This window comes from Pseudophryne corroboree, unplaced genomic scaffold, assembly GCF_028390025.1.
Source record: "Pseudophryne corroboree isolate aPseCor3 unplaced genomic scaffold, aPseCor3.hap2 scaffold_2283, whole genome shotgun sequence".
Taxonomy (NCBI): Eukaryota; Metazoa; Chordata; class Amphibia; order Anura; family Myobatrachidae; genus Pseudophryne; species Pseudophryne corroboree.
Genome location: NW_026968936.1, coordinates 14,971 through 42,092, shown reverse-complemented (window position 1 = coordinate 42,092; position 27,122 = coordinate 14,971). Strand labels below are relative to the sequence as shown.

General features: G+C 47.1%; 9 non-coding genes and 1 pseudogene across 9 annotated transcripts; 5 read left to right on the top strand and 5 right to left on the bottom strand.

The window, feature by feature from the left end:
* Window positions 1-1,763: 1,763 nt before the first annotated feature.
* Window positions 1,764-1,879, bottom strand: LOC135010131 (U5 spliceosomal RNA). The gene has a single exon (XR_010209595.1). It is a non-coding gene; the product is annotated as a U5 spliceosomal RNA (small nuclear RNA).
* A 275-nt stretch (window positions 1,880-2,154) lies between these two features.
* Window positions 2,155-2,270, bottom strand: LOC135010128 (U5 spliceosomal RNA). The gene has a single exon (XR_010209592.1). It is a non-coding gene; the product is annotated as a U5 spliceosomal RNA (small nuclear RNA).
* Window positions 2,271-9,344: 7,074 nt separating this feature from the next.
* On the bottom strand, window positions 9,345-9,460 carry LOC135010129 (U5 spliceosomal RNA). Its single transcript, XR_010209593.1, has one exon. It is a non-coding gene; the product is annotated as a U5 spliceosomal RNA (small nuclear RNA).
* Window positions 9,461-18,500: 9,040 nt separating this feature from the next.
* Window positions 18,501-18,616, bottom strand: LOC135010130 (U5 spliceosomal RNA). The gene has a single exon (XR_010209594.1). It is a non-coding gene; the product is annotated as a U5 spliceosomal RNA (small nuclear RNA).
* A 270-nt stretch (window positions 18,617-18,886) lies between these two features.
* On the bottom strand, window positions 18,887-19,002 carry LOC135010127 (U5 spliceosomal RNA). The gene has a single exon (XR_010209591.1). It is a non-coding gene; the product is annotated as a U5 spliceosomal RNA (small nuclear RNA).
* Window positions 19,003-19,144: 142 nt separating this feature from the next.
* Window positions 19,145-19,272, top strand: LOC135010123 (U1 spliceosomal RNA; annotated as a pseudogene).
* Window positions 19,273-19,865: 593 nt separating this feature from the next.
* On the top strand, window positions 19,866-20,029 carry LOC135010125 (U1 spliceosomal RNA). The gene has a single exon (XR_010209589.1). It is a non-coding gene; the product is annotated as a U1 spliceosomal RNA (small nuclear RNA).
* A 152-nt stretch (window positions 20,030-20,181) lies between these two features.
* LOC135010112 (U1 spliceosomal RNA) lies at window positions 20,182-20,344 on the top strand. Its single transcript, XR_010209582.1, has one exon. It is a non-coding gene; the product is annotated as a U1 spliceosomal RNA (small nuclear RNA).
* A 673-nt stretch (window positions 20,345-21,017) lies between these two features.
* Window positions 21,018-21,181, top strand: LOC135010102 (U1 spliceosomal RNA). The gene has a single exon (XR_010209572.1). It is a non-coding gene; the product is annotated as a U1 spliceosomal RNA (small nuclear RNA).
* A 152-nt stretch (window positions 21,182-21,333) lies between these two features.
* Window positions 21,334-21,496, top strand: LOC135010114 (U1 spliceosomal RNA). The gene has a single exon (XR_010209584.1). It is a non-coding gene; the product is annotated as a U1 spliceosomal RNA (small nuclear RNA).
* The last annotated feature ends 5,626 nt before the right edge of the window (window positions 21,497-27,122 follow it).

The window sequence follows — 27,122 nt, the reverse complement described above, 5'->3', positions numbered from 1 at the left end:
ATAGGGCTGGGGAGGGTGGCTGCTCGGGCAGCCCCTCACCCGTCAAGTTAAGGAGATTCAACTGAGGAAGCACAAGGGAACTCTCGTCTGGGGACAACAACTGCAGGGAGACCACATCTTTTCAGATGAACATGGGAGGGCGGAAGGCTGCCTAATACTGAAGCACCATATGCAACAACTAGTACAAGCATTCCTGGGGGAAGGTCTGCAGCAGACGGATTTGCATACGGTGATGTTATCCAAGCAGTGGGCCAAAGTTGACTGGAACCCTCATCTGCATATGAAAAGAGAAAAGGGGCATGCAGGGCATGGCGGCCTTTTGCAGTGCTTGGATGACCCCTAGTTCACATTAAACACCCCCACCCTCCTTCGGTGTGGGGCTCATGTTGGCCATGCCCCATCCCCTGAAGCATTCAAGCTGATTTCTTGCAGCAGCTGGGCACTGTAACAGCTCCAGAGCTGTTCTGTAAGGCAAGTAAAAGGGTGTGGGCCCTGCAGCACCACCTGTAGTTCGCATTGTGCGTTGGAAGGCACAAAGTAAGCAGACGGGAGGAGAAGTCAGGATAGTGCGCAAGGGCATTCTTTTCTCTTAGTCCGTAGAGGATGCTGGGGTCACATTAAGAACCATGGGGTATAGACGGGATCCGCAAGAGACATGGGCACTTTAAGACTTTCAAAGGGTGTGAACTGGCTCCTCCCTCTATGCCCCTCCTCCAGACTCCAGTTATAGGAACTGTGCCCAGGGAGTCGGACATTTCGAGGAAAGGATTTATTGTTAAACTAAGGTGAGCATCTTACCAGCTCACACCTTAAGCATGCCGCAGAACGTGGCATTCAACAGAACACAAGCCAACGGCATGAACAATTGCAGCAAAAAGCTGACCAGAACCATAACACAACATGTGTATAACCACAAGTAATAACTGCAGACACAGTATGGACTGGGACGGGTGCCCAGCATCCTCTACAGACTAAGAGAAAAGGATTTACCGGTAGGTATTAAAATCCTATTTTCTCATACGACCTAGAGGATGCTGGGGTCACATTAAGAACCATGGGGTTATACCAAAGCTCTTGAACGGGTGGGAGAGTGCGTACGACTCTGCAGCACCGAATGACCCAACTTAAGGTTATCATCAGCCAAGGTATCAAACTTGTAAAACTTAGCAAAAGTGTTTACTAAATAGCTGCTCGGCAAAGTTGCAATGCCGAGACTCCCCGACCAGCTGCCAAGGATGAACCCACCTTTCTAGTAGAATGGGTCTTCACCTACTTCAGAAACGGCAATCCTGCCGTGGAACGAGCATGCTGAATCTTACCACAGATCCAGCGCATAATGGTCTGCATGGAAGCAGGACACCAAATCCTGTTGGGAGCATACAGGACAAACAGAGCCTCTGTTTTCCTAATCTGAACCGTTCTGGTGACATACATTTTCAAAGTTCTGACCACAGCCAGAGACTTTGACTCAACGAAGGTGTCAGTGGCCAAAGGCACCATGTGGAAAGATGAACCACCTTCGGCAGAAATTGTTGACGTGTCCTCAATTCTGCTCTATCTTCATGAAAGATCAAATAAAGGCTCTTGTGATACTGCATGGTTTGTACTGTTTTCCATGTGCTCCCAGATTTTTCAAGCAAGTAGCATGGTCAAGAAAGTTATGTTTGAAAAGAAACAAACATTTACTGTCATTGTTATGCAAATAAACTTACATTAAAGCTAACAAGAAAGCACAATCGTTCTGTCTTTAAACTGATAAAAGAAACCCCAATAACATGGGGCATGCAAAAATTGAGATAAAACTCAGTTTTGCTCCTCTCCACGGAAATCTTTAACAAAAGGCGAAATATTTGTTAGTTCTGAAGAGAAACCAGAGCATGACCAAGATTCCACCTGTCGCCTGAGTGCCATGCCAGCAGTTCTCATTCAGCTCAAAGTGAGCACCCAATTTGAATGAAAGAAAGCATATTTCTCACCAGGCTTCCCCTTGCTATAAACATGGTTTGTACTCTTTTCCATGTGCTCCCAGATCTTTCAAGCAATTAGTGTGGTCAAGAAAGTTCTGTTTGAAAAGAAACAAACATTTACTGTCATTTCTATGCAAATGAGCTTACATTAAAGCACACTCGTTCTATCTTTAAACCGATAAAATAAAACCCCAATAAGATGGGGCATGCAAAAATTGAGATAAAACTCAGTTTTGCTCCTCTCCACGGAAATCTTTAGTAAAAGGCGAAAGATTTGTTCGTTCTGAAGAGAAACCAGAACATGACCAAGATTCCACCTGTCGCCTGAGTGCCATGCCAGCAGTCCTCATTCAGCTCAAAGTGAGCACCCAATTTGAAAGAAAGAAAGCAGATTTCTCACCAGGCTTCCCCTTGCTATAAACATGGTTTGTACTCTTTTCCATTAGAGATGAGCGGGTTCGGTTTCTCTGAATCCGAACCCGCCAGAACTTCATGGTTTTTTTCACGGATCCGAGCAGACTCGGATCTTCCCGCCTTGCTCGGTTAACCCGAGCGCGCCCGAACGTCATCATGACGCTGTCGGATTCTCGCGAGGCTCGGATTCTATCGCGAGACTCAGATTCTATATAAGGAGCCGCGCGTCGCCGCCATTTTCACACGTGCATTGAGATTGATAGGGAGAGGACGTGGCTGGCGTCCTCTCCATTTAGATTATAAGAGACTGAGAGAGATTTACTGGAGCTGACTAGGAGGAGTACTGTTACTGTAGAAGTGTAGAGACTGAGTGGAGAGAGTTTACTAGTGAGGACAGTGCAGTTTACTTTATAATCCGTTCTCTGCCTGAAAAAAGCGATACACAGCACACAGTGACTCAGTCACATACCATATCTGTGTGCACTGCTCAGGCTCAGGCCAGTGTGCTGCATCATCTATTATCTATATATAATATTATATATATCTGTCTGACTGCTCAGCTCACACAGCTTATAATTGTGGGGGAGACTGGGGAGCACTACTGCAGTGCCAGTTATAGGTTATAGCAGGAGCCAGGAGTACATAATATATTATATAGTGAGTGACCACCAGACACACAGTGCAGTTTATTTAATATATCCGTTCTCTGCCTGAAAAAAGCGATACACACAGTGACTCAGTCAGTCACATACCATATCTGTGTGCACTGCTCAGGCTCAGGCCAGTGTGCTGCATCATCTATTATCTATATATAATATTATATATATCTGTCTGACTGCTCAGCTCACACAGCTTATAATTGTGGGGGAGACTGGGGAGCACTACTGCAGTGCCAGTTATAGGTTATAGCAGGAGCCAGGAGTACATAATATATTATATAGTGAGTGACCACCAGACACACAGTGCAGTTTATTTAATATATCCGTTCTCTGCCTGAAAAAAGCGATACACACAGTGACTCAGTCAGTCACATACCATATCTGTGTGCACTGCTCAGGCTCAGGCCAGTGTGCTGCATCATCTATTATCTATATATAATATTATATATATCTGTCTGACTGCTCAGCTCACACAGCTTATAATTGTGGGGGAGACTGGGGAGCACTACTGCAGTGCCAGTTATAGGTTATAGCAGGAGCCAGGAGTACATAATATATTATATAGTGAGTGACCACCAGACACACAGTGCAGTTTATTTAATATATCCGTTCTCTGCCTGAAAAAAGCGATACACACAGTGACTCAGTCAGTCACATACCATATCTGTGTGCACTGCTCAGGCTCAGGCCAGTGTGCTGTATCATCTATATATATTATATATCTGTCTGACTGCTCAGCTCACACAGCTTATAATTGTGGGGGAGACTGGGGAGCACTACTGCAGTGCCAGTTATAGGTTATAGCAGGAGCCAGGAGTACATATTATATTAAAATTAAACAGTGCACACTTTTGCTGCAGGAGTGCCACTGCCAGTGTGACTGACCAGTGACCTGACCACACTGACCACCAGTATAGTTAGTAGTATACTTATATTGTGATTGCCTGAAAAAGTTAAACACTCGTCGTGTGACTTCACTTGTGTGTGTTTTTTTTTTTTATTCTATAAAAATAAAACTCATTCTGCTGACAGACAGTGTCCAGCAGGTCCGTCATTATATAATATATAATATATACCTGTCCGGCTGCAGTAGTGATATATATATATTTTTTATATCATTTATCATCCAGTCGCAGCAGACACAGTACGGTAGTTCACGGCTGTGGCTACCTCTGTGTCTCTGCACTCGGCAGGCAGTCCGTCCATAATTGTAATACCACCTAACCGTGGATTTTTTTCATTCTTCTTTATACATACATAGTTACATAGACATCTTCTCTTTATCAACCAGTCTATATTAGCTGCAGACACAGTACAGTACGGTAGTTCACGGCTGTGGCTACCTCTGTGTCTGCACTCGGCAGGCAGTCCGTCCATAATTGTATACCACCTAACCGTGGTTTTTTTTCATTCTTCTTTATACATACATAGTTACATAGACATCTTCTCTTTATCAACCAGTCTATATTAGCTGCAGACACGGTACAGTACGGTAGTTCACGGCTGTGGCTACCTCTGTGTCTGCACTCGGCAGGCAGTCCGTCCATAATTGTATACCACCTAACCGTGGATTTTTTTCAGTCTTCTTTATACATACATAGTTACATAGACATCTTCTCTTTATCAACCAGTCTATATTAGCTGCAGACACAGTACAGTACGGTAGTTCACGGCTGTGGCTACCTCTGTGTCTGCAGTCGGCAGGCAGTCCATAATTGTATACTAGTATCCATCTCCATTGTTTACCTGAGGTGCCTTTTAGTTGTGCCTATTAAAATATGGAGAACAAAAATGTTGAGGTTCCAAAATTAGGGAAAGATCAAGATCCACTTCCACCTCGTGCTGAAGCTGCTGCCACTAGTCATGGCCGAGACGATGAAATGCCAGCAACGTCGTCTGCCAAGGCCGATGCCCAATGTCATAGTACAGAGCATGTCAAATCCAAAACACCAAATATCAGAAAAAAAAGGACTCCAAAACCTAAAATAAAATTGTCGGAGGAGAAGCGTAAACTTGCCAATATGCCATTTACCACACGGAGTGGCAAGGAACGGCTGAGGCCCTGGCCTATGTTCATGGCTAGTGGTTCAGCTTCACATGAGGATGGAAGCACTCAGCCTCTCGCTAGAAAAATGAAAAGACTCAAGCTGGCAAAAGCAGCACAGCAAAGAACTGTGCATTCTTCGAAATCCCAAATCCACAAGGAGAGTCCAATTGTGTCGGTTGCGATGCCTGACCTTCCCAACACTGGACGTGAAGAGCATGCGCCTTCCACCATTTGCACGCCCCCTGCAAGTGCTGGAAGGAGCACCCGCAGTCCAGTTCCTGATAGTCAGATTGAAGATGTCAGTGTTGAAGTACACCAGGATGAGGAGGATATGGGTGTTGCTGGCGCTGGGGAGGAAATTGACCAGGAGGATTCTGATGATGAGGTGGTTTGTTTAAGTCAGGCACCCGGGGAGACACCTGTTGTCCGTGGGAGGAATATGGCCGTTGACATGCCAGGTGAAAATACCAAAAAAATCAGCTCTTCGGTGTGGAGGTATTTCACCAGAAATGCGGACAACAGGTGTCAAGCCGTGTGTTCCCTTTGTCAAGCTGTAATAAGTAGGGGTAAGGACGTTAACCACCTCGGAACATCCTCCCTTATACGTCACCTGCAGCGCATTCATAATAAGTCAGTGACAAGTTCAAAAACTTTGGGTGACAGCGGAAGCAGTCCACTGACCAGTAAATCCCTTCCTCTTGTAACCAAGCTCACGCAAACCACCCCACCAACTCCCTCAGTGTCAATTTCCTCCTTCCCCAGGAATGCCAATAGTCCTGCAGGCCATGTCACTGGCAATTCTGACGAGTCCTCTCCTGCCTGGGATTCCTCCGATGCATCCTTGCGTGTAACGCCTACTGCTGCTGGCGCTGCTGTTGTTGCCGCTGGGAGTCGATGGTCATCCCAGAGGGGAAGTCGTAAGCCCACTTGTACTACTTCCAGTAAGCAATTGACTGTTCAACAGTCCTTTGCGAGGAAGATGAAATATCACAGCAGTCATCCTACTGCAAAGCGGATAACTGAGGCCTTGACAACTATGTTGGTGTTAGACGTGCGTCCGGTATCCGCCGTTAGTTCACAGGGAACTAGACAATTTATTGAGGCAGTGTGCCCCCGTTACCAAATACCATCTAGGTTCCACTTCTCTAGGCAGGCGATACCGAGAATGTACACGGACGTCAGAAAAAGACTCACCAGTGTCCTAAAAAATGCAGTTGTACCCAATGTCCACTTAACCACGGACATGTGGACAAGTGGAGCAGGGCAGGGTCAGGACTATATGACTGTGACAGCCCACTGGGTAGATGTATGGACTCCCGCCGCAAGAACAGCAGCGGCGGCACCAGTAGCAGCATCTCGCAAACGCCAACTCTTTCCTAGGCAGGCTACGCTTTGTATCACCGCTTTTCAGAATACGCACACAGCTGAAAACCTCTTACGGCAACTGAGGAAGATCATCGCGGAATGGCTTACCCCAATTGGACTCTCCTGTGGATTTGTGGCATCGGACAACGCCAGCAATATTGTGTGTGCATTAAATATGGGCAAATTCCAGCACGTCCCATGTTTTGCACATACCTTGAATTTGGTGGTGCAGAATTTTTTTAAAAACGACAGGGGCGTGCAAGAGATGCTGTCGGTGGCCAGAAGAATTGCGGGACACTTTCGGCGTACAGGCACCACGTACAGAAGACTGGAGCACCACCAAAAACTACTGAACCTGCCCTGCCATCATCTGAAGCAAGAAGTGGTAACGAGGTGGAATTCAACCCTCTATATGCTTCAGAGGTTGGAGGAGCAGCAAAAGGCCATTCAAGCCTATACAATTGAGCACGATATAGGAGGTGGAATGCACCTGTCTCAAGTGCAGTGGAGAATGATTTCAACGTTGTGCAAGGTTCTGATGCCCTTTGAACTTGCCACACGTGAAGTCAGTTCAGACACTGCCAGCCTGAGTCAGGTCATTCCCCTCATCAGGCTTTTGCAGAAGAAGCTGGAGGCATTGAAGAAGGAGCTAAAAGGGAGCGATTCCGCTAGGCATGTGGGACTTGTGGATGCAGCCCTTAATTCGCTTAACAAGGATTCACGGGTGGTCAATCTGTTGAAATCAGAGCACTACATTTTGGCCACCGTGCTCGATCCTAGATTTAAAGCCTACCTTGGATCTCTCGTTCCGGCAGACACAAGTCTGCTGGGGTTGAAAGACCTGCTGGTGACAAAATTGTCAAGTCAAGCGGAACGCGACCTGTCAACATCTCCTCCTTCACATTCTCCCGCAACTGGGGGTGCGAGGAAAAGGCTCAGAATTCCGAGCCCACCCGCTGGCGGTGATGCAGGGCAGTCTGGAGCGACTGCTGATGCTGACATCTGGTCCGGACTGAAGGACCTGACAACGATTACGGACATGTCGTCTACTGTCACTGCATATGATTCTCTCAACATTGATAGAATGGTGGAGGATTATATGAGTGACCGCATCCAAGTAGGCACGTCACACAGTCCGTACTTATACTGGCAGGAAAAAGAGGCAATTTGGAGGCCCTTGCACAAACTGGCTTTATTCTACCTAAGTTGCCCTCCCACAAGTGTGTACTCCGAAAGAGTGTTTAGTGCCGCCGCTCACCTTGTCAGCAATCGGCGTACGAGGTTACATCCAGAAAATGTGGAGAAGATGATGTTCATTAAAATGAATTATAATCAATTCCTCCGCGGAGACATTGACCAGCAGCAATTGCCTCCACAAAGTACACAGGGAGCTGAGATGGTGGATTCCAGTGGGGACGAATTGATAATCTGTGAGGAGGGGGATGTACACGGTGATATATCGGAGGGTGAAGATGAGGTGGACATCTTGCCTCTGTAGAGCCAGTTTGTGCAAGGAGAGATTAATTGCTTCTTTTTTGGGGGGGGTCCAAACCAACCCGTCATATCAGTCACAGTCGTGTGGCAGACCCTGTCACTGAAATGATGGGTTGGTTAAAGTGTGCATGTCCTGTTTTGTTTATACAACATAAGGGTGGGTGGGAGGGCCCAAGGACAATTCCATCTTGCACCTCTTTTTTCTTTTCTTTTTCTTTGCATCATGTGCTGATTGGGGACGGTTTTTTGGAAGGGACATCCTGCGTGACACTGCAGTGCCACTCCTAGATGGGCCCGGTGTTTGTGTCGGCCACTAGGGTCGCTAATCTTACTCACACAGTCAGCTACCTCATTGCGCCTCTTTTTTTCTTTGCGTCATGTGCTGTTTGGGGAGGGTTTTTTGGAAGGGACATCCTGCGTGACACTGCAGTGCCACTCCTAGATGGGCCCGGTGTTTGTGTCGGCCACTAGGGTCGCTAATCTTACTCACACAGCTACCTCATTGCGCCTCTTTTTTTCTTTGCGTCATGTGCTGTTTGGGGAGGGTTTTTTGGAAGGGACATCCTGCGTGACACTGCAGTGCCACTCCTAGATGGGCCCGGTGTTTGTGTCGGCCACTAGGGTCGCTAATCTTACTCACACAGCTACCTCATTGCGCCTCTTTTTTTCTTTGCGTCATGTGCTGTTTGGGGAGGGTTTTTTGGAAGGGCCATCCTGCGTGACACTGCAGTGCCACTCCTAGATGGGCCCGGTGTTTGTGTCGGCCACTAGGGTCGCTAATCTTACTCACACAGCTACCTCATTGCGCCTCTTTTTTTCTTTGCGTCATGTGCTGTTTGGGGAGGGTTTTTTGGAAGGGACATCCTGCGTGACACTGCAGTGCCACTCCTAGATGGGCCCGGTGTTTGTGTCGGCCACTAGGGTCGCTTATCTTACTCACACAGCGACCTCGGTGCAAATTTTAGGACTAAAAATAATATTGTGAGGTGTGAGGTATTCAGAATAGACTGAAAATGAGTGTAAATTATGGTTTTTGAGGTTAATAATACTTTGGGATCAAAATGACCCCCAAATTCTATGATTTAAGCTGTTTTTTAGTGTTTTTTGAAAAAACACCCGAATCCAAAACACACCCGAATCCGACAAAAAAAATTCGGTGAGGTTTTGCCAAAACGCGTTCGAACCCAAAACACGGCCGCGGAACCGAACCCAAAACCAAAACACAAAACCCGAAAAATTTCAGTCGCTCATCTCTATTTTCCATGTGCTCCCAGATCTTTCAAGCAATTAGTATAGTCAAGAAAGTTCTGTTTGAAAAGAAACAAACATTTACTGTCATTTCTATGCAAATGAGCTTACATTAAAGCACACTCGTTCTATCTTTAAACCGATAAAAGAAACCCCAATAAGACGGAGCATGCAAAAATTGAGATAAAACTCAGTTTTGCTCCTCTCCACGGAAATCTTTAGTAAAAGGCGAAAGATTTGTTCGTTTTGAAGAGAAACCAGAGCATGACCAAGATTCCACCTGTCGCCTGAGTGCCATGCCAGCAGTCCTCATTCAGCTCAAAGTGAGCACCCAATTTGAAAGAAAGAAAGCAGATTTCTCACCAGGCTTCCCCTTGCTATAAGCATGGTTTGTACTCTTTTCCATGTGCTCCCAGATCTTTCAAGCAATTAGTATGATCAAGAAAGTTCTGCTTGAAAAGAAACAGACATTTACAGTAGAGATGAGCGGGTTCGGTTCCTCTGAATCCGAACCTGCCCGAACTTCATGTTTTTTTACACGGGTCCGAGCGACTCGGATCTTCCCGCCTTGCTCGGTTAACCCGAGCGCGCCCGAACGTCATCATCACGCTGTCGGATTCTCGCGAGGCTCGGATTCTATCGCGAGACTCGGATTCTATATAAGGAGCCGCGCGTCGCCGCCATTTTCACACGTGCATTGAGATTGATAGGGAGAGGACGTGGCTGGCGTCCTCTCCGTTTAGAAATAGATAGGAGATTGAGAGTGAGACACTTCATTTACTGGAGCTTAGGAGGAGTGCTCAGAGAGTGCAGAATTTTGCTGATAGTAGTTAGTTATACTAGTGACTGACCAGTGACCACCAGTGCAGTTTATAATCCGTTCTCTGCCTGAAAAAAAACGATACACAGTGACTCAGTCACATACCATATCTGTGCTCAGCCCAGTGTGCTGCATCATCTATGTATAATGGCCCTCATTCCGAGTTGTTCGCTCGTTCTTTTTCATCGCATCGCAGTGAATATCCGCTTAGTACGCATGCGCAAAGTTCGCACTGCGACTGCGCCAAGTAACTTTACTATGAAGAAAGTATTTTTACTCACGGCTTTTTCTTCGCTCCGGCGATCGTAATGTGATTGACAGGAAATGGGTGTTACTGGGCGGAAACACGGCGTTTTAGGGGCGTGTGGCTGAAAACGCTACCGTTTCCGGAAAAAACGCAGGAGTGGCTGGAGAAACGGTGGGAGTGCCTGGGCGAACGCTGGGTGTGTTTGTGACGTCAACCAGGAACGACAAGCACTGAACTGATCGCACAGGCAGAGTAAGTCTGGAGCTACTCTGAAACTGCTAAGTAGTTAGTAATCGCAATATTGCGAATACATCGGTCGCAATTTTAAGAAGCTAAGATTCACTCCCAGTAGGCGGCGGCTTAGCGTGAGCAACTCTGCTAAATTCGCCTTGCGACCGACCAACTCGGAATGAGGGCCAATATCTGACTGTGCTCACACAGCTTAATTGTGGGGGAGACTGGGGAGCAGTTATAGGTTATAGCAGGAGCCAGGAGTACATATTAAACAGTGCACACTTTTGCTGCCAGAGTGCCACTGCCAGTGTGACTGACCAGTGACCACACTGACCACCAGTATATTGTGATTGTCTGCCTGAAAAAGTTAAACACTCGTCGTGTGACTTGTGTGGTGTTTTTTTATTCTATAAAAAACTCATTCTGCTGACAGACAGTGTCCAGCAGGTCCGTCATTATATAATATATACCTGTCCGGCTGCAGTAGTGATATATATATATTTTTTATATCATTATTTATCATCCAGTCTATACTAGCAGCAGACACAGTACGGTAGTTCACGGCTGTAGCTACCTCTGTGTCGGCACTGGGCAGTCCATCCATAATTGTATACCACCTACCTGTGGTTTTTTTTTTCTTTCTTCTTTATACATACTACATCTCATTATCATCCAGTCTATATTAGCAGCAGACACAGTACAGTACGGTAGTCCACGGCTGTAGCTACCTCTGTGTCGGCACTGGGCAGTCCATCCATAATTGTATACCACCTACCCGTGGTTTTTTTTTTCTTTCTTCTTTATACATACTACATCTCATTATCATCCAGTCTATATTAGCAGCAGACACAGTACAGTACGGTAGTCCACGGCTGTAGCTACCTCTGTGTCGGCACTCGGCAGTCCATCCATAATTGTATACCACCTACCCGTGGTTTTTTTTTTTCTTTCTTCTTTATACATACTACATCTCATTATCATCCAGTCTATATTAGCAGCAGACACAGTACAGTACGGTAGTCCACGGCTGTAGCTACCTCTGTGTCGGCACTCGGCAGTCCATCCATAATTGTATACCACCTACCCGTGGTTTTTTTTTTTCTTTCTTCTTTATACATACTACATCTCATTATCATCCAGTCTATATTAGCAGCAGACACAGTACAGTACGGTAGTCCACGGCTGTAGCTACCTCTGTGTCGGCACTCGGCAGTCCATCCATAATTGTATACCACCTACCCGAGGTTTTTTTTTCTTTCTTCTTTATACATACTACATCTCATTATCATCCAGTCTATATTAGCAGCAGACACAGTACAGTACGGTAGTCCACGGCTGTAGCTACCTCTGTGTCGGCACTCGGCAGTCCATCCATAATTGTATACCACCTACCCGTGCTTTTTTTTTCTTTCTTCTTTATACATACTACATCTCATTATCATCCAGTCTATATTAGCAGCAGACACAGTACAGTATGGTAGTCCACGGCTGTAGCTACCTCTGTGTCGGCACTCGGCAGTCCATCCATAATTGTATACCACCTACCTGTGGTTTTTTTTTTCTTTCTTCTTTATACATACTACATCTCATTATCATCCAGTCTATATTAGCAGCAGACACAGTACAGTACGGTAGTCCACGGCTGTAGCTACCTCTGTGTCGGCACTCGGCAGTCCATCCATAATTGTATACCTCTACCCGTGGTTTTTTTTTCTTTCTTCTTTATACATACTACATCTCATTATCATCCAGTCTATATTAGCAGCAGACACAGTACGGTAGTCCATGGCTGTAGCTACCTCTGTGTCGGCACTGGGCAGTCCATCCATAATTGTATACCACCTACCCATGGTTTTTTTTTCTTTCTTCTTTATACATACTACATCTCATTATCATCCAGTCTATATTAGCAGCAGACACAGTACGGTAGTCCAAGGCTGTAGCTACCTCTGTGTCGGCACTGGGCAGTCCATCCATAATTGTATACCACCTACCCGTGGTTTTTTTTTTCTTTCTTCTTTATACATACTACATCTCATTATCATCCAGTCTATATTAGCAGCAGACACAGTACGGTAGTCCACGGCTGTAGCTACCTCTGTGTCGGCACTGGGCAGTCCATCCATAATTGTATACCACCTACCCGTGGTTTTTTTTTCTTTCTTCTTTATACATACTACATCTCATTATCATCCAGTCTATATTAGCAGCAGACACAGTACGGTAGTCCACGGCTGTAGCTACCTCTGTGTCGGCACTGGGCAGTCCATCCATAATTGTATACCACCTACCCGTGGTTTTTTTTTTCTTTCTTCTTTATACATACTACATCTCATTATCATCCAGTCTATATTAGCAGCAGACACAGTACGGTAGTCCACGGCTGTAGCTACCTCTGTGTCGGCACTGGGCAGTCCATCCATAATTGTATACCACCTACCCGTGTTTTTTTTTTTCTTTCTTCTTTATACATACTACATCTCATTATCATCCAGTCTATATTAGCAGCAGACACAGTACAGTACGGTAGTCCACGGCTGTAGCTACCTCTGTGTCGGCACTGGGCAGTCCATCCATAATTGTATACCACCTACCCGTGGTTTTTTTTTCTTTCTTCTTTATACATACTACATCTCATTATCATCCAGTCTATATTAGCAGCAGACACAGTACAGTACGGTAGTCCACGGCTGTAGCTACCTCTGTGTCAGCACTCGGCAGTCCATCCATAATTGTATACCACCTACCCGTGGTTTTTTTTTTCTTTCTTCTTTATACATACTACATCTCATTATCATCCAGTCTATATTAGCAGCAGACACAGTACGGTAGTCCACGGCTGTAGCTACCTCTGTGTCGGCACTGGGCAGTCCATCTATAATTGTATACCACCTACCCGTGTTTTTTTTTTCTTTCTTCTTTATACATACTACATCTCATTATCATCCAGTCTATATTAGCAGCAGACACAGTACGGCAGTCCACGGCTGTAGCTACCTCTGTGTCGGCACTCGGCAGTCCATCCATAATTGTATACTAGTATCCATCCATCTCCATTGTTTACCTGAGGTGCCTTTTAGTTGTGCCTATTAAAATATGGAGAACAAAAATGTTGAGGTTCCAAAATTAGGGAAAGATCAAGATCCACTTCCACCTCGTGCTGAAGCTGCTGCCACTAGTCATGGCCGAGACGATGAAATGCCAGCAACGTCGTCTGCCAAGGCCGATGCCCAATGTCATAGTACAGAGCATGTAAAATCCAAAACACCAAATATCAGTAAAAAAAGGACTCCAAAACCTAAAATAAAATTGTCGGAGGAGAAGCGTAAACTTGCCAATATGCCATTTACCACACGGAGTGGCAAGGAACGGCTGAGGCCCTGGCCTATGTTCATGGCTAGTGGTTCAGCTTCACATGAGGATGGAAGCACTCAGCCTCTCGCTAGAAAACTGAAAAGACTCAAGCTGGCAAAAGCACCGCAAAGAACTGTGCGTTCTTCGAAATCCCAAATCCACAAGGAGAGTCCAATTGTGTCGGTTGCGATGCCTGACCTTCCCAACACTGGACGTGAAGAGCATGCGCCTTCCACCATTTGCACGCCCCCTGCAAGTGCTGGAAGGAGCACCCGCAGTCCAGTTCCTGATAGTCAGATTGAAGATGTCAGTGTTGAAGTACACCAGGATGAGGAGGATATGGGTGTTGCTGGCGCTGGGGAGGAAATTGACCAGGAGGATTCTGATGGTGAGGTGGTTTGTTTAAGTCAGGCACCCGGGGAGACACCTGTTGTCCGTGGGAGGAATAAGGCCACTGACATGCCAGGTGAAAATACCAAAAAAATCAGCTCTTCGGTGTGGAAGTATTTCAACAGAAATGCGGACAACAGGTGTCAAGCCGTGTGTTGCCTTTGTCAAGCTGTAATAAGTAGGGGTAAGGACGTTAACCACCTCGGAACATCCTCCCTTATACGTCACCTGCAGCGCATTCATAATAAGTCAGTGACAAGTTCAAAAACTTTGGGTGACAGCGGAAGCAGTCCACTGACCAGTAAATCCCTTCCTTTTGTAACCAAGCTCACGCAAACCACCCCACCAACTCCCTCAGTGTCAATTTCCTCCTTCCCCAGGAATGCCAATAGGCCTGCAGGCCATGTCACTGGCAATTCTGACGAATCCTCTCCTGCCTGGGATTCCTCCGATGCATCCTCGCGTGTAACGCCTACTGCTGCTGGCGCTGCTGTTGTTGCTACTGGGAGTCGATGGTCATCCCAGAGGGGAAGTCGTAAGCCCACTTGTACTACTTCCAGTAAGCAATTGACTGTCCAACAGTCCTTTGCGAGGAAGATGAAATATCACAGCAGTCATCCTGTTGCAAAGCGGATAACTGAGGCCTTGACAACTATGTTGGTGTTAGACGTGCGTCCGGTATCCGCCGTTAGTTCACAGGGAACTAGACAATTTATTGAGGCAGTGTGCCCCCATTACCAAATACCATCTAGGTTCCACTTCTCTAGGCAGGCGATACCGAGAATGTACACGGACGTCAGAAGAAGACTCACCAGTGTCCTAAAAAATGCAGTTGTACCCAATGTCCACTTAACCACGGACATGTGGACAAGTGGAGCAGGGCAGGGTCAGGACTATATGACTGTGACAGCCCACTGGGTAGATGTATGGACTCCCGCCGCAAGAACAGCAGCGGCGGCACCAGTAGCAGCATCTCGCAAACGCCAACTCTTTCCTAGGCAGGCTACGCTTTGTATCACCGGTTTCCAGAATACGCACACAGCTGAAAACCTCTTACGGCAACTGAGGAAGATCATCGCGGAATGGCTTACCCCAATTGGACTCTCCTGTGGATTTGTGGCATCGGACAACGCCAGCAATATTGTGTGTGCATTAAATATGGGCAAATTCCAGCACGTCCCATGTTTTGCACATACCTTGAATTTGGTGGTGCAGAATTTTTTAAAAAACGACAGGGGCGTGCAAGAGATGCTGTCGGTGGCCAGAAGAATTGCGGGACACTTTCGGCGTACAGGCACCACGTACAGAAGACTGGAGCACCACCAAAAACTACTGAACCTGCCCTGCCATCATCTGAAGCAAGAAGTGGTAACAAGGTGGAATTCAACCCTCTATATGCTTCAGAGGTTGGAGGAGCAGCAAAAGTCCATTCAAGCCTATACAATTGAGCACGATATAGGAGGTGGAATGCACCTGTCTCAAGCGCAGTGGAGAATGATTTCAACGTTGTGCAAGGTTCTGATGCCCTTTGAACTTGCCACACGTGAAGTCAGTTCAGACACTGCCAGCCTGAGTCAGGTCATTCCCCTCATCAGGCTTTTGCAGAAGAAGCTGGAGACATTGAAGGAGGAGCTAACACGGAGCGATTCCGCTAGGCATGTGGGACTTGTGGATGGAGCCCTTAATTCGCTTAACAAGGATTCACGGGTGGTCAATCTGTTGAAATCAGAGCACTACATTTTGGCCACCGTGCTCGATCCTAGATTTAAAGCCTACCTTGGATCTCTCTTTCCGGCAGACACAAGTCTGCTGGGGTTGAAAGACCTGCTGGTGAGAAAATTGTCAAGTCAAGCGGAACGCGACCTGTCAACAACATCTCCTCCTTCACATTCTCCCGCAACTGGGGGTGTGAGGAAAAGGCTCAGAATTCCGAGCCCACCCGCTGGCGGTGATGCAGGGCAGTCTGGAGCGACTGCTGATGCTGACATCTGGTCCGGACTGAAGGACCTGACAACGATTACGGACATGTCGTCTACTGTCACTGCATATGATTCTCTCACCATTGAAAGAATGGTGGAGGATTATATGAGTGACCGCATCCAAGTAGGCACGTCACACAGTCCGTACTTATACTGGCAGGAAAAAGAGGCAATTTGGAGGCCCTTGCACAAACTGGCTTTATTCTACCTAAGTTGCCCTCCCACAAGTGTGTACTCCGAAAGAGTGTTTAGTGCCGCCGCTCACCTTGTCAGCAATCGGCGTACGAGGTTACATCCAGAAAATGTGGAGAAGATGATGTTCATTAAAATGAATTATAATCAATTCCTCCGCGGAGACATTGACCAGCAGCAATTGCCTCCACAAAGTACACAGGGAGCTGAGATGGTGGATTCCAGTGGGGACGAATTGATAATCTGTGAGGAGGGGGATGTACACGGTGATATATCGGAGGATGATGATGAGGTGGACATCTTGCCTCTGTAGAGCCAGTTTGTGCAAGGAGAGATTAATTGCTTCTTTTTTGGTGGGGGTCCAAACCAACCCGTCATATCAGTCACAGTCGTGTGGCAGACCCTGTCACTGAAATGATGGGTTGGTTAAAGTGTGCATGTCCTGTTTATACAACATAAGGGTGGGTGGGAGGGCCCAAGGACAATTCCATCTTGCACCTCTTTTTTCTTTAATTTTTCTTTGCGTCATGTGCTGTTTGGGGAGTGTTTTTTGGAAGGGCCATCCTGCGTGACACTGCAGTGCCACTCCTAGATGGGCCCGGTGTTTGTGTCGGCCACTAGGGTCGCTTATCTTACTCACACAGCTACCTCATTGCGCCTCTTTTTTTCTTTGCGTCATGTGCTGTTTGGGGAGGGTTTTTTGGAAGGGCCATCCTGCGTGACACTGCAGTGCCACTCCTAGATGGGCCCGGTGTTTGTGTCGGCCACTAGGGTCGCTTATCTTACTCACACAGCTACCTCATTGCGCCTCTTTTTTTCTTTGCGTCATGTGCTGTTTGGGGAGGGTTTTTTGGAAGGGCCATCCTGCGTGACACTGCAGTGCCACTCCTAGATGGGCCCGGTGTTTGTGTCGGCCACTAGGGTCGCTTATCTTACTCACACAGCTACCTCATTGCGCCTCTTTTTTTCTTTGCGTCATGTGCTGTTTGGGGAGGGTTTTTTGGAAGGGCCATCCTGCGTGACACTGCAGTGCCACTCCTAGATGGGCCCGGTGTTTGTGTCGGCCACTAGGGTCGCTTATCTTACTCACACAGCTACCTCATTGCGCCTCTTTTTTTCTTTGCGTCATGTGCTGTTTGGGGAGGGTTTTTTGGAAGGGCCATCCTGCGTGACACTGCAGTGCCACTCCTAGATGGGCCAGGTGTTTGTGTCTGCCACTAGGGTCGCTTATCTTACTCACACAGCTACCTCATTGCGCCTCTTTTTTTCTTTGCGTCATGTGCTGTTTGGGGAGGGTTTTTTGGAAGGGACATCCTGCGTGACACTGCAGTGCCACTCCTAGATGGGCCCGGTGTTTGTGTCGGCCACTAGGGTCGCTTATCTTACTCACACAGCTACCTCATTGCGCCTCTTTTTTTCTTTGCGTCATGTGCTGTTTGGGGAGGGTTTTTTGGAAGGGCCATCCTGCGTGACACTGCAGTGCCACTCCTAGATGGGCCAGGTGTTTGTGTCGGCCACTAGGGTCGCTTATCTTACTCACATAGCTACCTCATTGCGCCTCTTTTTTTCTTTGCGTCATGTGCTGTTTGGGGAGGGTATTTTGGAAGGGACATCCTGCGTGACACTGCAGTGCCACTCCTAGATGGGCCCGGTGTTTGTGTCGGCCACTAGGGTCGCCCAGCTTAGTCATCCAGCGACCTAGGTGCAAATTTTAGGACTAAAAATAATATTGTGAGGTGTGAGGTATTCAGAATAGACTGAAAATGAGTGTAAATTATGGTTTTTGAGGTTAATAATACTTTGGGATCAAAATGACCCCCAAATTCTATGATTTAAGCTGTTTTTTAGTGTTTTTTAAAAAAAACATCCGAATCCAAAACATACCCGAATCCGACAAAAAAAATTAGGTTAGGTTTTGCCAAAACGCGGTCGAACCCAAAACACGGCCGCGGAACCGAACCCAAAACCAAAACACAAAACCCGAAAAATTTCCGGCGCTCATCTCTAATTTATAGTCATTGTTATGCAAATAAACTTACATTAAAGCTAACAAGATCGCACACTCGTTCTGTCTTTAAACTGATAAAAGAAACCCCAATAATATGGGGCATGCAAAAATTGAGATAAAACTCAGTTTTGCTCCTCTCCACAGAAATCTTTAATAAAAGGCGAAAGATTTGTTCGTTCTGAAGAGAAACCAGAGCATGACCAAGATTCCACCTGTCGCCTAAATGCTGTGCCAGCAGTCCTCATTCAGATCAAAGTGAGCGCCCAACTTGAAAGAAAGCAGATTTCTCACCTGGCTTCTCCTTGCTATAAGCATGGTTTGTACTGTATTTCATGTGCTCCCAGATCTTTCAAGCAAATAGCATGGTCAAGAAAGTTCTGTTTGAAAAGAAACAAACATTTACTGTCATTTCTATGCAAATGAGCTTACATTAAAGCACACTCATTCTATCTTTAAACCGATAAAAGAAACCCCAAAAAGATGGGGCATGCAAAAATTGAGATAAAACTCGGTTTTGCTCCTCTCCACGGAAATCTTTAGTAAAAGGCGAAAGATTTGTTCGTTCTGAAGAGAAACCAGAGCATGACCAAGATTTTTATCTGAAAATGTGTTCTCCCTGCAGTTGTTGTCCCCAGATGAGAGTTCCCTTGTGCTGCCTCAGTTGAATCTCCTTTACTTGACAGAGATGTGCCTGAGCAGCGGCCCTCCCCAGCCCTATCCCAAATCATACTTATTTTGCATAGGAGATACCATGGTCATGAAGATTGTTCTCCCAGGGTGAGGTTCATTCATTGCATTCTGGGTATGCTGACCCCTGTGATTTTCCCAAATGTGGGAAACTCGCTTTTATACCCTTGTGCACTATCCTGACTTCTCCTCCTGTCTGCTTACTTTGTGCCTTCCAATGCACAATGCAAACTACAGGTAGTGCTGCAGGGCCCACACCCTTTTACTTGCCTTACAGAGCAGCTCTGGAGCTGTTACAGTGCCAAGCTGCTGCAAGAAATCAGCTTGAATGCTTCAGGGGATGGGGCATGGCCAACATGAGCCCCACACCGAAGGAGGGTGGGGGTGTTTAATGTGAACTAAGGGTCATCCAAGCGCCGCAAAAGGCCGCCATGCCCTGCATACCCGTTTTCTCTTTTCATATGCAGATGAGGGTTCCAGCCAACTTTGGCCCACTGCTTGGATGACATCACCGTATGCAAATCCGTCTTCTGCAGAACTTCCCCCAGGAATGCTTGTACTAGTTGTTGCATTTGGTTTGTTGTTTGGGGGTGCTTCAGTATTAGGCAGCCTTCTGCCCTCCCATGTTCATCTGAAAATATGTGTTCTCCCTGCAGTTGTTGTCCCCAGATGAGAGTTCCCTTGTGCTGCCTCAGTTGAATCTCCTTTACTTGACAGAGATGTGCATGAGCAGCGGCCCTCCCCAGCCCTATCCCAAATCATACTTATTTTGCATAGGAGATACCATGGTCATGAAGATTGTTCTCCCAGGGTGAGGTTCATTCATTGCATTTTGGGTATGCTGATCCCTGTGATTTCCCCAAATGTGGGAAACTCGACTGCATTATTTGTGGTAGTGGGGGACTGTGTTTGTGCTTTCCTCTGGTCAGCTCTGGTAATAGTCAGATTTCTTTGTCTCAGATTTTCCTCTAGCCTTGTTCTTCTTTCGAGAGTTCCCTTGTGCTGCCTCAGTTGGATCTCCTTCACTTTACAGGGGGGTACCCGAGCAGCGACCCTCCCCAGCTCTCGCCCAACTCCTACTTACCTGCCAGGTGAGATACTATGATCATGAAGGTGCTTCTCCCAGGGCAAGGCTCACCCATTGCACTCTGGGTGTGCTGCTCCTGCGATTTCCCCAAATGTGGGAAACTTGACTGCATAATTTGTGTTTCCCCTGGTCGGCTCTCGTATAATTCAGATCTCTTTGTCTCAGGTCTCTCTCCAGCCTAGTTTGCTGTCTGTTTCCACTTCTCTTTTCTTGAGCCGCTCCCTTCTATGCCCTTGCGCACTATCCTGACTTCTCCTCCTTTCTGCTTACTTTGTGCCTTCCAACGCACAATGCGAACTACAGGTAGTGCTGCAGGGCCCACACCCTTTTACTTGCCTTACAGAGCAGCTCTGGAGCTGTTACAGTGCCCAGCTGCTGCAAGAAATCAGCTTGAATGCTTCAGGGGCTGGGGCATAGCCAACATGAGCCCCACACCGAAGGAGGGTGGAGGTGTTTAATGCAAACTAGGGGTCATCAAAGCGCCGCAAAAGGCCGCCATGCCCTGAATAACCCTTTTCTCTTTTTATATGCAGATGAGGGTTCCAGCCAACTTTGGCCCACTGCTTGGATGACATCACTGTATGCAAATCCGTCTTCTGCAGACCTTCACCCAGGAATGCTTTTACTAGTTTGGCATTTGGTTTGTTGTTTGGGGATGCTTCAGTATTAGGCAGCCTTCTGCCCTCCCATGTTCATCTGAAAATATGTGTTCTCCCTGCAGTTGTTGTCCCCAGATGAGAGTTCCCTTGTGCTGCCTCAGTTGAATCTCCTTTACTTGACAGAGATGTGCCTGAGCAGCGGCCCTCCCCAGCCCTATCCCAAATCATACTTATTTTGCATAGGAGATACCATGGTCATGAAGATTGTTCTCCCAGGGTGAGGTTCATTCATTGCATTCTGGGTATGCTGACCCCTGTGATTTCCCCAAATGTGGGAAACTCGACTGCATTATTTGTGGTAGTGGGGGACTGTGTTTGTGCTTTCCTCTGGTCAGCTCTGGTAAAAGTCAGATTTCTTTGTCTCAGATCTTCCTCTAGCCTTGTTCTTCTTTCGAGAGTTTCTTTGTGCTGCCTCAGTTGGATCTCCTTCACTTGACAGCGGGGTGCCCGAGCAGCAACCCTCCCCAGCTCTAGCCCAACTCCTACTTACCTGCCAGGTGAGATACTATGATCAGGAAGGTGCTTCTCCCAGGGCAAGGCTCACCCATTGCACTCTGGGTGTGCTGCTCCTACGATTTCCCCAAATGTGGGACACTTGACTGCATAATTTGTGTTTCCTCTGGTTGGCTCTCGTATAATTCAGATCTCTTTGTCTCAGGTCTTTCTCCAGCCTAGTTTGCTGTCTGTTTCCACTTCTTTTATCTTGAGCCCCTCCCTTCTATACCCTTGTGCACTATCCTGACTTCTCCTCCCGTCTGCTTACTTTGTGCCTTCCAACGCACAATGCGAACTACAGGTAGTGCTGCAGGGCCCACACCCTTTTAGTTGCCTTACAGAGCAGCTCTGGAGCTGTTACAGTGCCCAGCTGCTGCAAGAAATCAGCTTGAATGCTTCAGGGGCTGGGGCATAACCAACATGAGCCCCACACCAAAGGAGGGTGGGGGTGTTTAATGCGAACTAGGGGTCATCCAAGCACCGCAAAAGGCCGCCATGCCCTGCATGCCCCTTTTCTCTTTTCATATGCAGATGAGGGTTCCAGCCAACTTTGGCCCACTGCTTGGATGACATCACCGTATGCAAATCCGTCTGCTGCAGACCTTCCCCCAGGAATGCTTGTACTAGTTGTTGCATATGGTTTGATATTTGATGGTGCTTCAGTATTAGGCAGCCTTCCGCCCTCCCATGTTCATCTGAAAAGATGTGGTCTCCCTGCAGTTGTTGTCCCCAGACGAGAGTTCCCTTGTGCTTCCTCAGTTGAATCTCCTTAACTTGACGGGGGAGGGGCTGCCCGAGCAGCCACCCTCCCCAGCCCTATCCCAACTCATACTTATTTTGCATATGAGATCTCTTGATCATGAAGATTGTTCTCACAGGGTGAGGTTCATCCATTATATTTTAAAATAGGAAGGTACAAATTACATATTTGAATTGCATCTATGTGCTGGATTCAAATGCCCCCCCCCCTTCCTTTCTCAATTGTGCCCATCAGCAGCTATTCTAAGGTTGCTGCCAATGGGTGTGACACATTAATTTCTTCTGTGGGGTACACTGGACTCCACAAGGATTCACATTGGAGTGTAGAGTAGGATCTTGATCTGAGGCACCAACCGGCTCAAAGCTTTTGACTGTTCCCAAGATGCTCAGCGCATCCTCCTCTATAACCCCGCTTCCATGAACAGGGAGCTCAGTTTGTAGTTGGTGCCTTCAGTAGCAGGCCACTTAACAGGGGCCTGCCTCAGGCAGCCTATTCTTAGCTATTCATTTTGACAAGAAAAGAAGAACTTGTTTTATGAGAATCTACAAGGGCTGCAGCAGGCTAGGTCTAATAGACATCTTTACTGCAGCTTCATCACTCCCAGCGGCGCTGTATACTCCCGTGCCCTGGTTGCTGGGTCACTGCAGCGGAGGCTCCGGTTTCTTCCTAAGGTCAGTCACACACACACCGCCCTTCCGGATCACGAGGCCGCTGATGAAGGGGAGCGTGGCCGTAGGGGGTGGACCATGTGCGCACTGGCGTGGACACTGATTACTGGGCAGCCGCTCCACTAGCCACCAGTTACAGTTAAGGAGCACAGGTCTGGGGGTTTTTCTCCTATATTAAACCAATTTTGTACTGCATTGTGATAGGTAATAGGGCCTGATTCAGGTTGGATTGCAATCACAATAAGTGATCCAACTGCAAAAATTGCTAAGAGCATACGCATGTGCCTGCATTTTCTGCGGCACCCCGCAGAGAATACGATCGCCTCTGCCTGTCAATCGGGGCAGGGGGGGAGAGGGGGGTCAGCAACACTCCATTTCCAAGTCAGGGATGGAGCGGTGCGGGGGCAAGGCTTCAAAATGGGGTCTGCAATGGAGGAGACACAGGGGGCGTGGTCACAGCGGCTGTATGACATCACATTCAGCCGCTGTGATCACAAAAATGGTGGCGGCTTCCTGCGCGCACATACAGTCTGCACCAGCAGGAGGCTACACCATTTTTTCTGATCACGCTGAACTGCAGTGCGACTGCAATTACAGCATGGTCAAGAAGGGAGGCGTCATGCTGGGTGGCCATAAGAGATGAGCGGGTTCGGTTCCTCGGAATCCGAACCCGCCCGAACTTCACCCTTTTTTGCACGGGTCCGAGCAGACTCGGATCCTTTCGCCTTGCTCGGTTAACCCGAGCGCGCCCGAACGTCATCATCCCGCTGTCGGATTCTCACGAGACTTGGATTCTATATAAGGAGCCGCGCGTCGCCGCCATTTTCACACGTGCATTGAGATTGATAGGGAGAGGACGTGGCTGGCGTCCTCTCCGTTTAGATTAGAAGATAGAGACGAGTGACATTTGATTTACTACTAATTTGGGGAGCAGTTGAACTTGTCAGGAGTACTCAGTAGTGCAGAGTTTTGCTGATAGTGACCACCAGTTTTATTATTTATAATCCGTTCTCTGCCTGAAATAAAACGATACACATACCATATCTGTGCTCAGCCTCAGTGTGCTGCATGATATATCATCTATGTATATCTGACTGTGCTGAGTGCTCACTGCTCACACAGCTTAATTGTGGGGGAGACTGGGGAGCAGTTATAGCAGGAGTACAGTGCACACTTTTGCTGCCAGTGTGACCACCAGTATATTGTCTGCCTGAAAAAGTTAAACACTCCTGTGGTGTTTTTTTTATTTATTCTATAAACGCATTCTGCTGACAGTGTCCAGCAGGTCCGTCATACATATATTATATAAATATTTACCTGCAGTAGTGTTATATTTTTTTTTTCATCTTTATCATCTCTATATTAGCAGACGCAGTACGGTAGTCCACGGCTGTGGCTATCTCTGTGTCGTCAGTGCTCGTCCATAATTGTATACCTACCTACCTGTGGTGGGTTTTTTTTTCTATCTTCTTCATACTAGTAGTTTAGGAGTCTGCTGACAGTGTCCACCAGGTCCATCATTATATTATATACCTACAGTAGTAATATATTTATTATATTATCTATACTAGCAGACGCAGTACGGTAGTCCACGGCTGTGGCTATCTCTGTGTCGTCAGTGCTCGTCCATAATTGTATACCTACCTACCTGTGGTGGTTTTTTTTTTTTAATCTTCTTCATACTAGTAGTTTAGCAGTCTGCTGACAGTGTCCACCAGGTCCGTCATTATATTATATACCTACAGTAGTAATATATTTATTATATTATCTATACTAGCAGACGCAGTACGGTAGTCCACGGCTGTACCTACCTCTGTGTCGTCAGTGCTCGTCCATAATTGTATACCTACCTGTGGTGGGTTTTTTTTTTCTATCTTCTTCATACTAGTAGTTTAGGAGTCTGCTGACAGTGTCCACCAGGTCCGTCATTATATTATATACCTACAGTAGTAATATATTTAGTATATTATCTATACTAGCAGATGCAGTACGGTAGTCCACGGCTGTACCTACCTCTGTTTCGTCACTCGTCCATAATTGTATACCTAACTGTGGTGGGTTTTTTTTTCTATCTTCTTCATACTAGTAGTTTAGCAGTCTGCTGACAGTTTCCACCAGGTCCGTCATTATATTATATATACCTACAGTAGTTATATATATTTTTTTTTATATCATTAATTATCATCTCTATACTAGCAGACGCAGTACGGTAGGCCACGGCTGTGGCTATCTCTGTGTCGTCAGTGCTCGTCCATAATTGTATACCTACCTACCTGTGGTGGAAGTTTTTTTCTATCTTCTTCATACTAGTAGTTTAGCAGTCTGCTGACAGTGTCCACCAGGTCCGTCATTATATTATATATACCTACAGTAGTTATATATATATATTTTTTTATATCATTAATTATCATCTCTATACTAGCAGACGCAGTACGGTAGTCCACGGCTGTAGCTACCTCTGTGTCGTCAGTCACTCGTCATCCATAAGTATACTAGTATCCATCCATCTCCATTGTTTACCTGAGGTGCCTTTTAGTTGTGCCTATTAAAATATGGAGAACAAAAATGTTGAGGTTCCAAAAATAGGGAAAGATCAAGATCCACTTCCACCTCGTGCTGAAGCTGCTGTGTCACGATCCGGGTATCTGGACGCCATTTCTTACCTATCAGATGCCTCCTAAGGCTGGCTCAGCGCTCCAGGACCGGATCCCATCTGTCATCCTGATGTGCACATTCCCGCATCCTCGCCTGTCTCTCTGGACGCAGTCACAGTAATGCCTTATACATCTGGCATGGCGTCTCCCGCGGCCTCCGCCGCTGTCCCTGAGCTTCTGCATTCAGAGTGGCGATTACGTCAGCCGCGGCCTCCGCTGTGTCCGCGTGGTTGGATGTGCATCTGTCAGCCCGGCGTCTCCTGTCTCCGGTGGCCGGCGCCGCCATTACTGTTTTCCAGACCACATGGATTACAATCCAAACTTCCCTCCAAGTGTCTGCATGGGCGCAGCCATCTTGGATTCTGTCAGCTGATCATTCCTACCAATCCGTTGTCAGTATTATTAATTTGCATAATTGCCTAGCCAATGCCTTCCTTGCTGCAGGTATAAATAGGTTGTGCCTGAGCAAGGAAGGCGTCAGTGCTTTGGTTGTCAAACCTAGTTCCAGTTTGTCTCTCTCCTGTGATTGTCTTCCAGGTTCCAGCTCCTGTCTCCAGACTTCTGCTATAGAGACCCGCACCAGCATTCCATCTGCGGTGTAGCCTGACTCTCCGATCCATTCTGGACTCACCTGTTTCCAGCTACAACATCACCTGCTTCCAGCTCAGCTTCCAGCAGTGTACAGCTTCTCTTAAAGGGCCGGTGTCCTTTCTGCAGTTTACCACTCTCCACCGGTATTATTATTTCTCCGCTCTCAAACTCTACATTTTATTCATATTGCATCGCTCTCAAGCCTCATTTATTATTTAACTGGTTCCAGCCAGTATCCACTCCGTGCTAACAACAGTCTGGTTCCAGCCAGTATCCACAGCAGCCGTTTTATCTTCAGCAACCCAGCTTTTCCTGGAACACCAGCTGGTACAATCCTGGGTTATCTCCATTGCTACAGTCGGGCCTGGTAAGGACTTTCCATCTAGAAGATTATAAGAACTATCTCACACTACCAGTGCCCTGTGGCTCCTGCCACCCTGTAGTACCCAGGAACTGTATTTATTCTTTGCTGACTTTTATGTTTTCTTTTACTGCTGCTGTGTTGCGGAGTTGTCATAATAAACATCATTGACTTTTATCCAAGTTGTCGTGGTCACGCCTTCGGGCAGTTATTATTCATGTTACTTACATGTCCAGGGGTCTGATACAACCTCCCAGGTTCCGGTACATCTCAGCCCCTACAACTGAGGCTGCCTCCCGTCAGCTCAGGCCCTCAGTTGTGACAGTAAGCACTGACCTAATGAATCCAGCCGGAGACCAGGATCAAGCGGCCAGGCCGATGCAAGAACTGGCAGCCCGACTTGAACATCAGAAGGCTGCACAGGGCCACATCATCCGCTGTCTCCAGGATCTCTCTACTCGGCTGGATGGGATTCAGACAACTCTCCGTGGATCAGGCGCATCTGGGGCGTCAACCACAGTGACTCCAACTATAACCCCACCCACCTTACCCGTTTCTGCTCCACGTCTTCATCTTCCAACGCCAGCAAAATTTGACGGATCTCCAAGATTCTGCAGGGGATTTCTCAACCAGTGTGAGATTCAGTTTGAGCTACAACCTGGCAATTTTCCCAGTGACCGCACAAAAATTGCCTACATCATCTCTCTTCTCAGTGGCTCAGCCCTTGACTGGGCATCACCGT